The sequence below is a fragment of the Sceloporus undulatus genome, chromosome 3, assembly GCF_019175285.1.
Source record: "Sceloporus undulatus isolate JIND9_A2432 ecotype Alabama chromosome 3, SceUnd_v1.1, whole genome shotgun sequence".
NCBI classification, from domain to species: domain Eukaryota; kingdom Metazoa; phylum Chordata; class Lepidosauria; order Squamata; family Phrynosomatidae; genus Sceloporus; species Sceloporus undulatus.
Window position 1 is genome coordinate 4,510,195 of NC_056524.1, and position 15,847 is coordinate 4,526,041.

Sequence of the window (15,847 nt, forward strand, 5' to 3'; positions counted from 1 at the left end):
TTAACAGTGTTGATTCTGTGACCTCATCTGACATTTAACTTGGCATCAGTCCCTGTTATCTATCTCATTATTTGTTCATCATACAATTATTGCATTGGATTTCTTAGCTGCTGCACCATCACTATTGACTCATGTTCAGCCTGTGGTCAACTAAGACTCATAGATCCCTTGCACATGTACTGCCATAAAGCCAGATGTCACTCATTCTATATCTGTGCACATCATTTTTACTGTCCAAGTGTAGTACCCTACATCTCTCCCACTTGAAAGATCATTTGGCTGGTGGTGCCATGTAGATGTCTAAAGACGTGGAGGATAAGATAGATGCTTGAGGCTCCCTATAAGCCAAGAGCCATAGAGTGGAGTCCAGTGCCTCCCAGTGGCTTCCTTAGCAGGGCAGCTGTGAATTGTCACCACTTCCTAGCTGAGATGTTAAAAGAGCTCTCCTAGGTGTTGAGCCTAATGCCACAAATAGGTTCAGCACATTGAATAGCTCAGTTTGGGCTGAAAGCTGGAGTGGGCTCACTGCTCCACTGACATGGAAGCCATCAGCTACCACCAGTGGAAAGCCATCCTCCGAACCCATCTTCCGTATCTCTTTTGGGAAGACTGCAGCCACATTAACACTGTGGCCACAGTGTCACATTGGGATTCTGTAGCATAAATCCCCCCCATGTGAAGACATTGTCTTTTTTTTAAATCTATTATTCCAAGTATTGCCATACAAGTACTACAGTTTGTACCTTTCACATAATACATTCTATAAAAAGTACTGTCAAGCTATACGTATAAGGTATATACAAAACATAAATGATTTTGTGTTAGACTTGGGTTCCATCTCCAAGATATCTCAGTATGTTTGTTTCCGACTTATGGCGACCCTATAAGGGGTTTTCTTGGTGAGATTTGTTCATGGAAGGTGTGTTATTGCCTTCTCCTGAGGCTGAGAGTAATATGTGCAAATGCAGATACTCCATAATCTAATTTTTAATAATAATAATAATTAATAATAATAATAGAAAAGCTGACATCTCAACCACTTCTGGTCCCAAGCATATTGCATAAGGGAGATTCCCCTCACTTGCTCCAGTCAACACCAGAGAATTTACTGGTGATCCCTCAGCCTTTAAGAAATTCTGGCAGATACTGTCCAGCAGGACATTCTATAATTTAACCGTTTACTACCAAACTCGGAGCTAACTTCCAAAATCCTCATACAATATATACTTTTTAAAATGCTTTCCCCCCTCTCCCACTAACCCCCCAGAAAATAGTCTACAGTGGACCCTCCATATTTGCTGGCGTTAGGGATACAGGAAACCCCCCCATATATATATATATATACACACACACACACACACACACACACACACACACACCTAGAGATTCCTAGACTGTTGTTCTCTCTCATAGGTTCTCCAGGTCAAATCTATGGCCAAGATCTTCCAGAGGTTGAAGCCGCAAATGTGGAGGGTCTACTGTATTTATTTATTGTAATTTCCTTTACCTTTCATATGGAGTATCCTTTTAGTAGTCCTGTTCACATCCCATCTCTTTTATATTCTCAGCCAATATCGTCCAGTTTCTAAACCTAACTTCTTTCTTCCGTTGCCCCATATAAACCACTCTTTTTTCTACTAAATAGTCCAACACATATATTCTGAGATATAATACTGCCATTTACTAAGGTCCCATCTTTCCTTTTACACATGGAAACTGAACGGATCATGGGGTTTTCTTGGCAAGATTTGTTCAGAGGGGGTTTGCCTTTGACTTCCTCTGGGGCTGAGAGAGTGTGACCGAGTGGGTTTCCATGGTCGAGTGGGCATTTGAACCTTGGTCTCCCAGTGTCCTGGTCCAACACTCAAACCACTATGTCATGCTGTCTCTCTGTGGATTCCACCTCCAATAAAACCTGGAGGGGTTCAGAGATGGAAGATTTCTTTTGCATGGACCTAATTAAATCAAGTATTTCATGTTTTATACTCTTGAGAAAATCACATTTCCAAGATGGGTATTTTCACAATGAAGCTACTAAGAGTTTAGACCTGCACTGAGTAGGGGGTGAAACTCGATGGCCGAAGGCAACCTTTCTAGCACTATGATTTTACTGAAATCAAGAGCATTGTTCTTCCTGATGGAAATGCTTCTCTCACTTTAGTTTCTTGTGAAATTTCCATCCGTATTTGATGGGTTTTCAAGCTAGCAGCTATTTATCTATCGTGGCTTTTTAGAGCAGGCAGATAGCAACTGGCTCAGTCAGAAGAGCCCAAAATATATTCTGTAGACAATTAGCACAGGAAGGAAGGTACGAAGATGGCAACGCTTCACATTGCCTTTGCAACCTGCCACTTAATAAAACATGATTGGGAGATTGCATGAGAAAAAACCAAAAGGAGGGAGAGAGAGAAAGGAAAGACATGTACCGTATGTACAACCGAGAGCCCTGCTTAGTTGCTGCATTTATTTTTTGTTGATTCTGTAGGCTTGGCATGCCTGGCATACATCCTCAGTAATGTTAGTATATCCTGCATACCCCACACTGTATTTTGGGGTCTCCATATTTTCATATCTCATATCTGGAGACAGCAGGTTATTGAGAGATCAATGACATTTCAGGAGGCTCAGTGGTTAAGATGCTGACTCTGAGGATTGCAAGATCAGCAGGTCGGCCTTTCGAGGCCCAGTTTGAAAGCATGTAAAAGTGCAAGTAGATAAATAGTTGTTCTTGTTCCCAACTTATAGTGACTCATTCTCGACTTATGGCGACTCTAAGGTGAACCTATCATGGGGTTTTCATTCATGGGGTTTGTTCAGAGGAGGTTTGCCATTGCCTTCCCTTGAGGCTGAGAGGATGTGACTTGTCCAAGGTCCCTCGGTGGGTTTCGTGGCCGAGCTGGGAATCGAACCCTGGTCTCCAGAGTTGTAGCCCAACACACAAACCACTAGGCCACACTGACCCTCAGAACCTTGGATAGTTACCTTTAAAGAGAGCAAAAACCTGGAATGGAGTCACCGCTCCATTGACATGGCAGTCAAGAGTTGTCACTGGCCAGTGAGAGTCTGGGAGATGTAGTCGAAACACCTCCCATTGCCAAGCTTTGATTTTGTTGTGATCTTTCAAATTTTCCCTTTCTGATTTGAAGACCGAAATGGTATTTATCAAAATGGTGTTTAGTGCACACCTCAGCATCCAATGTGCGGCAGGTGGCACCTTCTCTCCTGCCTTCTCTGCCGCCTCCTTTCCCTGTTCTTGAGTCGAGTAACAGATGTTTGTACCCAAGTTGAACTCGGTGTGTTCTTGTTTCGTTCGCTGCGCGACGGATCCTCAAGGGCTGTATTTAAATATTTCATGCCTGTTGCTTTATTAAAAATTCACAGCAAGGGGTGCGATGCTTTCTTGGAGGCTACAAGCTGCAAATGACTGCGGTTCTTATTCAGTGCTTTTGCCAAAAGGAGAAAGGAGTGAGACTGTGGCTGATTTTTTGGCGGATCCAGCAGCTAAATTTATTTGGGGTAAATATTTTATTGGGAGAAAGGCCTTCAGTGTACATCACCCCTCTTCTGTCGTGCCAGATCTGTGTGTCTCAATGTGTTGTGGGCCAAATGGGGGGTCCGGATACTCAACCCCAATTTGTGGTAGGAAAGGCATCCACCTTCAGTCCATGAGCTGGTTGCTTGGGGCAATATGACTATGGTCCAAAACACACTGCAGAAATAATCCAGTTTGAGACCACTTTAACTGCTCTGGCTCAATGCTAGGGATTTCTGAGAACTGTAGTTTTGTGAGACATTTAGCCTTCGCTGTCAGAGAACTCTAGTACCACAATAAACTACAATTCCCAGGATTCCCTAGCACTGAGCCAGGGCAGTGAAAGCACTCTGAAACCGGATTATTTCTGCAGTGTGTTTTGGACCTGAGCCATCAATTCTATTTTTAGTGCCAAATGCATCTCAGAAAGTAGACTTTAGGCTGCATCCGCACTGCAAAAATAACCCAGTCTGACACCATTTTAAATGCAATGGCTCAATTCACCTGAAGGTTACTACCTGCATTCCTCTATTCCAGCAACCTCTGTATAAAAATGGGAAACAATTCCAAGAGGCTTCTTGCAGCGGACCCAATGCATTGAGCTAATTAAAATCCTCCCTAGAAGGACCCATTGCTACACTATGGAATCCTGGGAATTGTAGCTTGTTTTGGCCCCAGAGCTCTCTGGCAGAGAAGGCTAAATGTCTCACAGAACTAAAAATCAATCCAAGAATTCTATAGCATGGCAGTTAAAGTGGTGTCAAACTGCAGTGTGTTCTCTCTAGGTCCTTCAGTGTGACTTTTGGTTAAAGTTGACCATAGAGTTGCGCTGGAGGACCTAGATATTCCTAGAGAGAACATACTAATACAACCAGTGAATAATCAAATCCGCAAAAGCCAAATCCACAAATGTGGAGGGACAACATTATATATATATATATATAATATTTTCAAGCTTTGGATGCTTGAATAAAAAAAATCAGTGGCTACAGAGGGCTGGCTGCAGTCAAACCTGCAAAAGTCAAAACTCGCAAACTGTTCAATAAAGAAATTGAAATTAGGCATGACTCGAGTCCAACAAGTTTTCATTTTTGTTTGAACGTCAAGCAAAGTATGTGATGCAAAACTGATCCCTGGCTGCAAGACGAAGTCCCCAGTAAAGGAGAAAGGACCCAAGATAGCTATAGGCATGCTGCAGATCTTCCTCCCAAATGCTGAGGATGCTGAAGGCCTTTGCTGCTGCTCTTGGGGCCAGCTGCTGCTCTCTGCTGCCCCCTCGAGGACGACTGAGGAAAGCGCCCAAATAGGGAACTACAGCTCCCAGCATTTTAAGTTGTGCTAGGAATAGGAGAGAAGAAAAATGAGGGGCAGCAAGAGCAGTGACCTCTATGGGACTTTGTGTCCCGCATGTTCAGGAACATAGAATCAGAGAATCGTAGAATCATAGAGTTTGAAGGGACCCCCAAGGGCCACCCAGTCCAACCCTCTTCTGCCATGCAGGAATACTCTTCCCCCCATCTTCTGTGAAATCAAAAAAGGTGCATCATTTTTGTAAATGCAGCGAACGCACACTCGCTTTTTGCAAATACTCTTCTCCCCCAGAGAGTGTTCAATTTCTCAGAAATCGCAAAATGCGGATCCAGTTTTCGCAGATGTGCTCAGTGCACATCATTTTTGCAAACGCACCAAACGCGCACCCACTTTTTGCAAATACTATCCCCCCTCCAGAGCTTATCCAGTTCCTGCGAAATCACAAAATGCGCATTTTCGCAAATGCGCTAAATTCACATTCAAACATCCCCTCAAGAGCGCATCCTGTTTCTGCGAAATCCAAAATTCGCATCCAGTTTTTGCAAATGCACCAAATGCGACATTCATTTTTTGCAAATGTTTGTGTGGTGTGTGTGTGTGTATTAGTGCTGAAAACGAGGCACTTTTTGCAAATATCCCCCCAAGAGTTGCAGGCCAGTTTCTGCAAATGCACTCAACGGGCATCCACTTTTTGCACCAACACACAACACACACACACAAATGATTTAATGCTTGAAACAGATGCACATGGTATGCCTTGATATTATGCACCAGTAGTAGGCTGTGGCATGCAGTCTACATTATATCTAGTTTCTAAGGCAAGGGTTAACCCTTTGTTACTACAATTCCCACAATCCCTTCACTTCCAGCCATGCTTGCAGGGGCTGATGGATGGGAGTCTCTAGCAGAACTGGGCAAAGTTTTACAGTGCTTTCAAAAGAAAAAGAAAAAACCTACAACTCCCAGAATACCTCAGCTCCTGCTTTGTCACAAAATTATTATTATATATATATATATATATATATATATATATGTATATAAAATAGAAAGTAACTCTGTTTTATTTTAAATAAAAATAAATAAAAAATAAATGATATTTTTATTGTATATTCTGTTGTAAGTCTGCCTTGATTCCCCAAGGAAACATCAGAATCAGAATATAAACATTAGTATTATTATTCGTTATTATTAAAGTTTAAATAATATTAAATTTAATAAAAACAATTTTTAAATTTGTTAAATTTTAAATAATAAAATAAAACATTAAATTTAAAACATTTAAATACTAAAATAAATTTTAAAGTTTTAAATAAAATAAAAAAAATAAATTTTCTGCCCTTGCAGCAATAATGCCAGTTTGACACCACTTTAAACTCCCCATGGCTGAATGCTGTGGAACATTTGGGATCTGCTAGTTTTCTGAGACATCTAGCCTTCACAGTCTGGTTGCCAAAGAAAACTACAAATCCCAGGATTCCATAGCATGGGGCCTGGCCGTATAAATAATGGATTATTTCTGCTTTGGTCCTTTTTGGACTCATCTCCCAGAAGCCTAGCCATGTTGGTAGAGGTCAGGACTCAGGGCGACGAAGTCCTAAAGCCTTGGAGGACCAAAAAAAACCCATTCTTATCCTCACTCTACCAGCATGCACTTGGCGCGCCCACTTCCTGGCTGAGGAGAGAAAAGGAAAATGGCGGCGAGGCGAGGAGGAGGAGGAGGAGAAGAAGAGAAGCGAGAGGGACTACATCCCCCTGGTGCCCTTCGCCCCACCCACCGCCCGTCGAGGCGGCTCCAACGGCGCGGGGTCGTCTCGGGAGATGTAGTCCGTGTGACAAGTCAGAGCGGGGTAGCAGCTGCTGCTGGCGAACGACGGTATCGACGGGGGAGGCGGTTTCAGTACCTTCATCCGAGCGAGGAGAAGGGTCGGCCAGCGGGGCTTCTTCCCTTTTCCCCGCAGAAGGAGCCAAGGCTGCCTCCGTTCCCCGAGGCCTGCGCCGCCTCCCCCTCGGCTCTGAAAGCCGGGAGCAGGTTGCCTCCGGAGGAGAGACCCAGGTCTGTGTGTAGACGTATTTGTGCAGGAAGCGTGGGGACAGGTTTGTGTGTTCTGTGTCTGTTTGTGTATGTAGGTGGTGTGTGTGATTATGTATGTGTTTTGTGTGTTTGTTGAGTCTATGGTGGCGTGTTTGTGTGTCTGTAGATGTGTGTTTGTGTGTTAGATATCTGTGTATAGGTAATATATATGTGTGTGTTTGTGTGGAGAGAGAGGGAGCGTGAGAGTGTGTGTGCATGGATATTATGTTTGTGTGTGTGTGAGTGTTTGTGTGTGTTTGGATATGTTTTCTGGTGTTTGTGTAGTAGATGAGGTGGTGTATGAATTATAGAACCATAGAACTGGAATATGTTGTGTGTGTGACAGTGTTTGTGTGTGGTGTGTTTGTATATGAAATATTGCTTGTTGCTTTTGTGTGCATTTGTGTGTGTGTGTGAATTCGTGAATATTTTTTATTGTGTTTGTGTGTGTTTGTGTGTTTGTGTTATGTAGACGCCTGTGTATGAATATGTGCTTATGTGTTTGTGTGTGCATTTGTGTGTGTGAGAGGAGGGAGTGTGTCATGTAGATGTCTGTGTAGGAATGATGCATATAGAGTGGACTACGTTTGTGTTTGTGTGTGAGAAAGTGTGTGTGTATGAATATATGCTTGTGTGTTTGTGTGTCGCATTTGTGTGTTTGATTTATATGTTTGTTGTGTGTGTGTGAGCGAGAGAGAATGTTGTGGTGTGTATATATATATCCTTGTGTGTTTGTGTGTGCATTTGTGTGTGTAGATGTTGCCTTTATGGTATTTATGTAGATGTGTGTGTGAGAGAGTGTGTGTGTATGAGATGTGTAGATGTGTGTGTATGATATTATATGTGTGTGTGTGAGAGAGTGCGTGTATGTTTATTGTATCTTTATTTGTGTTTGTTTGTTGTATGTAGATGTGGCGTGTGAGAGGGGATGGTGTGTATGAATATATGTGTGTGTGAGAGTGTGTGTGTATGAATGTATGGCTTATGTGTTTGTATGTGCATTTGTGTGTTTGTGTATGTGCGATGTGTACGTGAGATAGGTAGTGTGTGTATGTGTGCAGATGTGAGTGTCTGTATAGATATTTTGTGGTCTGTGTATGTAGCTATGTGTGTGTCTGTGAGAGAGAGTGCAGTCTGATGAATGTATGCTTGTTGTGTTTTGTGTGTGCATTTCTGTTGTGTTTGTGCATGTGTCTATGAATAGGATTGTTTGTGTGTGATGTGGTGTGTGTGTGTCTATGGATATAAATTTGTCTGTGTGTGTTTTGGTTTTAAAGAGAAATGTGTGTGTGTTTGAATATATGCTTGTCTCTGTGTGTATATTTGTGTCTGTTTATATATGTAGATATGTGCATATATGAATATATGCTTACCCTTTGTTGGTATTTGTTTTGTGTGTGCTTGTGTATCAGAGTGTGGGAGGTGGGTGTGTGTAGAATATATGCTTATCTGTGTATTTGTGTGTGTGTTGATGTACATAACTGTATGTGTATGAATGTGTGTCTGGATATATGTGTGATGTGATGAGAGTATATGCGCTTATATTGTTTAGGTGTGTGTGTATTATGTATGTACATTTGTATCTTTAGATGTGTTGTGTGGGTGAATATGTATATGCGATGTGTCTGTTGTGTATTTATGTCTGATCTTTTGAGTGTGTCTTTGTTATGTGTCAATTTGTGTATGTAGTAGTGTTTGTGTTATGTGTGTCAGCATGTGCATGTATATGTGTTTTTATTCTTTTGTGTGTTTGTGTGTGGTGTATTTGTGTATCTGTATGTGTTCCTTCCCCTCCCAAGCTTTTTTTTATGGATGGGGTGAATTATATAGTGTCTTTGGGGGGGGGGTTTTGGTGGTGACACTGTTTTGTGTGGTTTTGGGGGAAAGAGCAGTGGGGCGGCAATTTTGTGGAGGTTGGAAGAGAAGGATTTGGGGGGGTGGTCCTTTGTTGCAGGGCTGGTGTGGTTGTGCGTTCACCAGTGGGGATTGTGCAGAGAGACAGTACTGATAGGCCAACCAGTGTGTGTATACACATAGACACACTACATGTGTATGGCACTCTGTGTGTGTGTGTGAGAGAGATTTCGCATTTGGGTGCGTGCATCTAGCCATCTCTGAGCAATTAAAGGGAATATATGGATATTGTGGCTTGACATTTCGGCTTCTCCCTTCTTCAGGTGCTCAGAAATACCTATATCTACACACACACACACACACACACACACACACACACACACACGGATTTATAACAGTTGTGGGGGAAGAAAGCAACAACACTGTTTTCCTGATACAACCTGCCTTTCTGAAGGATGCTTTGACATTTGAAATTGGTAACACAACATTTGATCAAATGATGGGGAAAACGGGTTTATTTCAAAGCATCAGATGTCTCAGCTGCTCCCTTCCTTGGTTATTTCCAATGGATACACAGCTGTTTGTAAAGCCAAAGTGTTCAGTTAATATATTTAAATCTTTCTGTTTGTGACTCTTATGGGTGTGTGTGTGGTGTTGTGTATTGCACTGCTTACAATATTTTACTTGCCCTCTTATAATATTGTGATATATCTATATATATATCTGACTTATGGTGACCCTAAGACGAAGCTATCCTGGGGTTTTCTTGGCAAGATTTGTTCAGAGGAGGTTTGCCATTGCCTTCCCTTGAGGCTGAGAGAGTGTGACTTGCCCAACATCGTCCAGTGGGTTTAACCTTGCCAAGCTGGGAATCGAATCCTGCTCTCCAGAGTCCAACACTCAAACCATATCTATGTCTATGTTTTAATTTGGGACTAAATGACCATTAGGACCCCCACCACACTTGCCACACATGTATATCACACTGCATTGTGATCTGTATGTGTGTGACAAGTGTGGTGAAGGCTCTGAAGGACATTTGGCCCCAAATATAGCAATGGGGGTTGCAAGGACCTCTGGGATTTCACAGCCACTCTCGATGGTGGTGTGTGTGGGTGTGGGTGTGGGTGTGGGTGTGGACAGGGCTCATTGTGTTTATTCTATTAAAAGAGCAATTGTTAAAGGAAACAAAAAGAGTAATGCAGATGTACAGTGGGCCCTTGTTATATACTGGGGTTTGGTTCCAGGACCCTCCATGGGTACCAAAATCCGTGAATGCTCAAGTCCCATTATATACGTTGGCACAGTAAAATGGTGTCCCTTATATAAAATAGCAAAATCAAGATATGCTTTTTGGAATGTATATTTTTAAAAAATGTTTTCAAGCCATGGATGATGGATAAGGAATTCGTAGATACAGAGGGCTGACTGTATCAGGTATTTGGAGGATTGTTGCTGATGAGAGACAGATGACAGGGATGGAAAGGAAAGCAAGCAGTGTGAAGATGGAGAGAGGATTTGGGATGGGATGTTCACTATATCACAATGTCTGTGGTGGGGCTCCTCCAGGAATGATTGGGAAGAGTGGCATGTATGGTAAGACAGCACTGAGAAGATAAAATTACAGGAGTGACTGACTGTGAATGGTGAGTGTCAAGGGCGCAAAACCAGCTGGAGGTGATATCTGCGAGGGCACTGTTTCAGTGTAAATCTGTATGTGCCAGCTCAAAATCAAGTTGCCTTGAGTTCACTGGGACTTCCTCCCAGGTGAGTGTGCATAGGTTTTGTTGCCAAAAGGTATGCCTCCTCAGCTAGGCTTCTGTCACAATCTTTGTTTCATCTGGAAATCTTGTGTGCTGTGCTCCATGCAGAGTATTGGCATTCAGGCAGCTGGCAACAGGGTTTCCTAGGGATTATGCACTAGTGGGCACTAAGATGCTCTAGGAGTGATGTACACATCTAGGACAGGGGAGTTGCACCTGGCAAGAGTGTGGAGAAGGTAAGAAAGGGGATTCTAATTTGACCTCTTCCCATTTTTCTCCTAGGAGGAGAATTTTAAGCTCACGAGGACTTGCTTAGGACCACTTTTTACAAACCCATTGGAGATTTGCATAGGGCCGCTTTCAGACGTGACTTGGGATGTGTGGAAATATTAATTTTAGACAAAGCGAGGGTTGTATCTGTCCTCTAAGATGCATGGGATGTTGAGTGGGTGATGGAGAATGCAGCATATAAAATAAAGTATTTCTAGTCTGCATGCTTAAAATGCATCTAGGGTTATGCATGTATGAACTGGGAATACACAAATGCATTGATTGGTGTTGTGTAAGATGAGGCGGTAGGGAAAGAGCGATTTGTGTGGTCCTCCTCTCCCGATCACTGGAAATTGGGTTTTAAGATGACTAGGATTTTGATGTGATTGAAGATGTCATCACGCAACCTTTGTGGTCTGAAAACAGATATACTGCAAGCCTGAGAAATGTTCAGCGGCATTAATTTTCTATCACAAATGCAGGTGGGGGGACGGATGGGGGTAAAGGTTTTTCCCTATTCAAAAGGATTGCTTTAAGAGTTCATTTATTGGGACTGCAATAATAAGGGCAATTAAGTTTATTATTATACTGTGGATTAATAGTGTCAGGTAGGAAGTAATCCTGAATTCATTCTTCAGTGTAAATAGAGAGGTTGTGAAACATGGTAATACAATAACCATCTCATTGCTGAAAGGCAGGGTAGCTTTTTTGTTCTAGCTGTTTTCCCCCCTCTTTCTCCTTACCCTGTTTGGTGATAAGCATTCAGGTTATAGCTTGTATTTCCTGTTGATTGAATTTCATCCAGAATGAATTCAGTTTGTGCTGAAAACTGTCAAATGTGACAAAATGAGCAGGTCGAGTTTTCCCTCTCTTCTCTCTCCTTCCCATTCTTTAGACAAAGGCATGTTGTGTTAAGCAAAAGGGAGAAAATGCTCTTGGTAGCATTTATGTTTTTAATCAAAATGTAACTTTAGATTTATTCGTGTTCAAAACTTGCGATGGAGAAAAGCAGGACTCTTTTGTTTTGGAGGAATGCAGGTGATGGAAGCATTTTGAAGGAAAGATTTTTCTGAGGCTGTTTGAATCCACAGCGTTGTTTAGCAAAAATATTGGCAGTGAAGAGGCTGATGAATAGAGCATGGTCCTGGTAGAGAAAGAAGGAAGGATGATGAGAAATCATGCTGCTAAAAGAGATCATGCCTGCTTTAATTTTTCAGAATTTGTGCTCTCCTGTGCAACAAAATCTGCCTGGTCTACTGAATTATATACAATAACCACATAAAGGTTTTGAATCTTTTACTTCACGTTTTGAGGCTTTCACAGCAGTATTTATTGTGATTTAGTGGATACAGAGGGACAACTGTAATAATGTGTATCAATTAGGAGACTTCCCCCTCCTAATGCATACAGCTTGTCTTGTAAAGATGAAGATGGCAGAAAATTCTTTTGGTAAAGAGCACACAAGGTGGTATTATTGGACTGCAACCTCCAGTAGTCTGAACCAGCCATTGGTGAGGGATGCTGTGAGTTGCAATTCAGCAACATCTGGAGGCCTGCACTTTGTCCATGCCTCTCCTAGAACTTGGAGCCAAAATAATTAATCAGGTAGTGAGTTCATTTTATACCTGAAAACAATTCATTTATTCCTGATAGTGATTTTCCTGTTAAATTGGCTAACAGTTGCCCATTGCTTGAGCCAACAGCTAAGATATCTGAGCTTTAGCTGTTTAGGTGTTTGGTTTTCAGATAGTGGGATACAGAAGACTCTCCTTTGTTGGAGATTGGGTGGCCATCTTTTGGCGTTGTTTTTATCTGTGGATTTCTTCATGGCAGGGAGTTGGACCGGGAAGCCCATTCTTTACAACATTATGATTCTATGAGTCTTCTGTTATCCTGTTTTCTGGACTCACTGCTCAGAGCTTCAGCTGTTCCCACCTTGGTCTTTGATGTAGCACTTTTGGGATGGAGGTAAAGGATCTGAATCTACTTGAAAGCTTCTCCCTTCAAAGCTTCTCCCTACTTGTTGGTTACAGAAGGACTTCTCTTTCTGGGCCCTGAGCCTTTTGTACCTGGGACTTTCTGATTAGCCTCCTCTTGCATCATTCCTCCTAACGTTTCACCTGCAAGGATGTCTGTGTGCTGGCCTCAGAGTAACTGCATTGTCTAACTGACCATGGTGACCTTATGAATGAGACATCTCCAAGACCTGCTGTCCTAGTCAAGTCCCATAGATTCAATCCCTTCACTTCTCTGATGGAGTCTAGCCATCAGGCATGTGGTCTTCCTCTCTTTCTGCTACCTTCTACCTTTCTGCTACCTTTCCACTACCTTCTACCAGCTGTCATTATCTTTTCTAGTGAATCATGTCTTCTTGTGATGTAGTCAAAGCATGACAGCCTCCATCTGATCATTTTGGCTTCCAGAGAGAATTCAGGCTTGACCTGTTCGTGGACCCATTTGATTGTCCTTTTGGCCATCTATGGCAGTGTTTCCCAAACTTTGGTCTTCCAGATGTTTTGGACGTCAGCTCCCAGAATTCCTTACAGTTGGCTAGGCTAGCAAGGGCCTTTGGGAATCACAGAATCATAGCGTTGGAAGAGACCACAAGGGCCATCCAGTCTAAATCTCCTGCCATGCAGGAACTCTCAATCACAGCATCCCCGACAGATGGCCATCCAGCCTCTGTTGAAAGACCTCCAGGGAAGGAGACTCCACTACACTCTGAGGAAGTGTGTTCCACTGTTGAACAGCCATTATTGTCAGGAAGTTCCTCCTAACGTTGAGGTGGAATCTCTTTTCCTGCAGTTTGCATCCATTGTTCCACGTTCTAGTCTCTGGAGCAGCAGAAAACAAACTTGCTCCCTCCTCAGTATGACATCCCTTAAAGTATTTAAACAGGGCTATCATATCACCTCTTAACCTTCTCTTCCCCAGGCTAAACATCCCCAGCTCCCTAAGTCCTTCCTCATAGGGTATGGTTTCCAGACCCTTCACCATTTTAGTCGCCCTCCTTTGGACACGTTCCAGTTTCTCAATGTCCTTTTTGAACTGTGGCGCCCAGAACTGGACACAATATTCCAGGTGGGGCTTGACCAGAGCAGAATATAGTGGCATTATTACTTCCCTTGATCTAGACCAGGGGTAGGCAACCTTTTTGAGGGTTGCTGTCCTTCAGACAACTGGGGGGCCGAAGCTGGGGGTGGAGCTTCCACCCTCCGGGGCCGGGGCCGCATGCTCCGCCCCCGGAGTGATAATAATAATAATAATAATAATAATGATAATGATAATAATAATAATAATAATAGTTCCAAGCATGGAAACTACTACAAAGCAATTAAAAAAGAAGAAGAAAGCATGCACACTGTCTCAACCCAGAAAAGCACAAGGTGCTGAGAGGGGATTTTGCACAGAGAACACCAAGGGCTCCTTCCCGGCTTCTGAGGGGCCTCGAGGCCCTCAGAGGCTGGGAAGGAGGAGGGGGACACCTGCATGGATGCGGCCCACGGGCCGGGGGTTGCCGACCCCTGATCTACACACTATACTTCTATTGATGCAGCCTAAAATTGCATTGGCCTTTTTAGCTGCAGCATCACACTGTTGACTCATGGTCAACTTGTGGTCCACTTGGACTCCTAGATCCTTTTCACATGTAGTTTCATTCAGCCAGGTGTCCCCCATCCTATATATGTGCATTTTATTTTTCCGCCCTAAGTGCAGTACCTTACATTTCTCCGCGTTGAATTTTATTTTGTCAGCTTTGGCCCAGCTTTCTAGTCTATTCAGGTCATTTTGAATTTTGATCCTGTCCTCTGGAGTATTAGCTATTCCCCCTAATTTGGTATCATCTGCAAATTTGATAAGTATGCTCCCAATTCTGTCATCCAGGTCATTGATAAAGATGTTGAATGACACTGGGCCCAGGACAGAGCCCTGTGGGACCCCACTGGTCACTTCTCTCCAGGATGAAAAGGAGCCATTGTTGAGCACCCTTTGGGTTCGTCCGGTCAACCAGTTACAAATCCATGTAACAGTTGCCTTGTCTAACCCACATTTTACAAGCCTGTTTGCAAGAATGTCATGGGAAACCTTGTCAAAGGCCTTACTGAAACCAAGATATACTATATCCACAGCATTCCCTTCATCTACCAAGCTGGTAATTTTATCAAAGAAAGAGATTAGATTTGTCTGGCATGACTTGTTTCTCTGAAAACCATGTTGACTCTTTGTGATTATGACATTGCCTTCTGGATGTTCACAGACTCTCTGTTTAATGATCTGCTCCAGAATCTTTCCTGGTATTGATGTCAGACTAACTGGACGATAATTGTTGGGATCCTTTATTTCCCCCGTTTTGAAGATGGGAACAATGTTTCCTCTCCTCCAGTCTGCTGGGATTTCTCCTGTTCTCCAGCAGTTCTCAAAGATTATTGGCAATGGTTCTGATATTATATTTGCTGGTTTTTTAATACCCTTGGATGTAGTTTATCTGGTCCTGGAGACATATTTCCCAGCAGAGAAGGAGCCGAGCCTCCTTGATATTGGGTAACTCCGCCTCTTGGCACCTGGTAGGCAGGGAGATAAAAAAACAAAGGCCAGGGGGGGCCCCCCCCCCGCCTCCATGGGTGGAGTGACCCCTTGTATCTCCAGTCTGCTTCCTGCCTCGCTCCTGCTAGGACGCATCTTCTTCAGCTTCTACCTATTTCCGAATTTGGCTCTCACCTGGCTCTTCCTCCCTACCTTTTTCCCTACCTTTTTTCAAAGAAAAAAAAAAGGAATTTTTCCTATCCTCCCTTCTCCTTCCTCTCCCCCGCTCTCCAACCCTGCCTCAGTGATGGACCTTGCTAGGGAAGACAGCCCTCAGGGAGAGCCGGCTTCCACCCTACCCGGGCCAGCCCCGGCTTTGCCAGCTGCGGGCCCTGGGTCTTCGCCCTCGGAGGGACCGGTGGAAGGGCGGCAGCAGCCGGCAGAGGGGACCCCCCTCCCTTCGGCTGCAGAGGCCGCGGCCTCCCAAACGACCCGGCTAGGGTCCGTTCAGGGAGAGCCCAT

The 15,847-nt window shown here is 43.4% G+C and overlaps 1 protein-coding gene across 4 annotated transcripts in view; it reads left to right on the top strand.

The window, feature by feature from the left end:
- The window catches only part of FAM168A (family with sequence similarity 168 member A), a 438,953-nt gene that overhangs the window by 186,357 nt on the left and 236,749 nt on the right, over positions 1–15,847 (top strand). The window contains exon 1 of one of the 4 annotated variants that reach the window (XM_042459624.1): positions 6,681–6,896. The exons of 1 other annotated variant lie outside the window; for it this stretch is intronic. The gene's annotated coding sequence lies outside the window, so the exon portion shown is untranslated. Of the gene's footprint in view, positions 1–6,680; positions 6,897–15,847 lie in introns of those variants that run through there. 2 more of the 4 variants (XM_042459628.1, XM_042459627.1) reach the window with 2 other exon arrangements.